We start from the raw sequence: 2,536 nt of genomic DNA, 5'->3' as shown, positions 1-2,536 counted from the left end.
GTGATTAAGAGTGATACAGCACATCATCATTGTCAACACTATTCAACCAATGTAAACCTTAGTTAGAAATGTACTTGTCAGAGAAAAATGCGCCTTTGATTTCTATTACACTTTCCCCAGTAATTGCTGTCATCAGTGGCAGGTTATTATTACAGTTGAATAGAGTTTCAGTAATTACTTTTGCACAGATTCTAACAGCTTTTAGATTGAATGATATTCTGACAGTTTGAATACTCTTGACAACAATTACCTTTTTCCTGGTTAACACTGATTCAGGAAAATTAAAAATTAAATCTGTTCAGAGGAAACACTTATGTATGGCACTAGTAAGTGGGTTGATACAAAAATGTGTAAATTACAGAATGACTTAGAATAAAAAGTTCTTTTGATCTTCCTCTTATGCTTTTAAAAAAAAAAAAAAAATCAGCACTTAGGGTACATGCAGTACATGCTGGTTAGATTACCAGTAAATGATGTGAAATAATTTAAAGCACTTCTAAATCCACTTCCTACTGATCAGCTTGAAATGGAGAAAACACTATTATGGAGGAAGGCTTGTTGCTCCCACCCTAATTTTTGTCTTTGGTAACAATCAGATAATGGCTTTTGGCTTTCAAACCATTATTCTTAATCTCACATCACCAGATTATTTATAAAAAAACAACACCCAAAACACAACAAACAAGCAAACTGCCTTACAGTGGTAGCCTAGGAAAACCCAGCATATTTGTTATTTCTGAAAAATTTATCTAATATTGCAGGGGTCATAACTCAAATAGTTTGATAAAAAAAAAAAAAGTCTCACGCACAGTTTAATTTCCCTTTTTGACAGGATAACCGGCTTTGTGGATAAGGGAGATGCAGTTGATGTGATGCAGCTTGTTATTAGGAAGCTTTCTTATACCATTTCACATAACGTTCTTATAATAAAACTAAGAAAATATGGTCTAGAACTAGATAAAATTACCATAAGGTGGAGGGAACAACTGGATGAAAAACTAAGCTCAAGGAGTAGTTCTCAACGGTTCACTGTCAAACCAGGAGGAAATTTCAGGTGAGATTCCTCAGGGATCTGTCCTTGCTCCAGCTGTGTTCAATATTTTCATAATGACTCAGTTAAAGGGAAGAGATATTACATTTATAAAATTTGCAACATTGAGGAGCTGAGATGGTGGGAACCCTTGGGAAGTTGGGATCAAAATCCAAGAAGATATTAACAGTTTGGAGTGATGGTCTGAAATTAAGATGAAATTCAATAAAGCCAAGTGTAAAGCGTTACACTTACAGAGGAGAAGTCAAATGTAAATGGGAAATTTCCAGTAAGGGAACCGTATTACAGAATCATAGAATCATTTAGGTTGGAAAAGAGCTTCAAGATCATCAAGTCCAACCGTTCCCCTAACCCTGCCATCCCACCACTAAACCCTGTCCCTAAGCATCTCATCTATCCTTCTTTTAAATCCCTCCAGGAATGGGGACTCGACCACTTCCCTGGGCAGCCCTTTCCAGTGCCTGACAACCCTCAAAGTTCTATGAAGTTATACCCTACTACAAGCTTGGCATCAGACAACAGAATGAAACTGCTCCAGAAAAGGTAGTTGCAGGGATTTGTTAACAAGAGCATCTTACATGAGGCCACTGTGGTAATTATCATACCCTCATCAATACGAGGCCTTGGCTAGAATGCTGTGTCCCATCATGACCTTGTATTTCTAAAATAGGTGTGAAGAAACTGGAAAGAATTAAACAAAGTCCAACCGAGAACAGCAAGAATTGTCAGGGATGAAGAAGTATGACTCATGGGAATAGGATGATGCTCTTTAGTCTAATAAAGAGAAAATTCAGGAGAGATATAATTAACAGTCTTCCAGTTGGTGAAAGGCTACTGTCACAAGCACGCGGATTAACTGCCTTTGATGGCCTCCAGAAAAAAAGTCAGAGACTTTTTTTTTTTTAGCAAGGAAGTTCAGCACATTTGTTTGGGGCTTTGAAGGCAAATTCCACAACACAAAAACATCCAGGAGATGACTTGCACAAGATTCTTTCCCTCCAGAGAAAGGAGGGCAGGATCAGCACAGCCCCAGTGCTGGGGGCTACCAGAGCTTAATTTGCTCCAGGTCGATGGGAGGAGTGATAAATTCAGAGATGGGGACTACCAAAGGAGAATTACTACTGACAAAACCAACCCATAGTCCCTGTGGAGCAAGAGGTGAATATTAAACTAAATTCATCCAGTTACCATGCTTGTGGCAGCCGAAATAGCTCAGTTGGGAGAGCGTTAGACTGAAGATCTAAAGGTCCCTGGTTCAATCCCGGGTTTCGGCAGAAGGTCTTTTTCTCTACCTGGACAAGCTGGAGAGGTGGGCTGGTGTGAACCTCATGAGGTTCAACAAGGCCAAGTGCAGGGTCCTGCACCTGGGTTGGGGTAACCCCTGGTATCAATACAGGCTGGGGGAAGAAAGGATGGAGAGCAGCCCTGCCGAGAGGGACTTGGGGGTGCTGGTGGATGAAAAGCTGGACATGAGCTGGCAATGTG

At 40.1% G+C, this 2,536-nt stretch overlaps 1 non-coding gene across 1 annotated transcript; it reads left to right on the top strand.

Annotated features, from left to right (window-relative positions):
* The first annotated feature begins 2,252 nt into the window (after positions 1 to 2,252).
* On the top strand, positions 2,253 to 2,325 carry TRNAF-GAA. The gene has a single exon. It is a non-coding gene; the product is annotated as a tRNA-Phe (tRNA).
* Positions 2,326 to 2,536: the final 211 nt, after the last annotated feature.

Source organism: Egretta garzetta, unplaced genomic scaffold (genome assembly GCF_000687185.1).
Source record: "Egretta garzetta isolate BGI_Z169 unplaced genomic scaffold, ASM68718v1 scaffold935, whole genome shotgun sequence".
Classification (NCBI taxonomy): domain Eukaryota; kingdom Metazoa; phylum Chordata; class Aves; order Pelecaniformes; family Ardeidae; genus Egretta; species Egretta garzetta.
The sequence above is the reverse complement of the archived record's forward strand: the minus strand, read 5'-3'. Positions and strand labels throughout refer to the sequence as shown.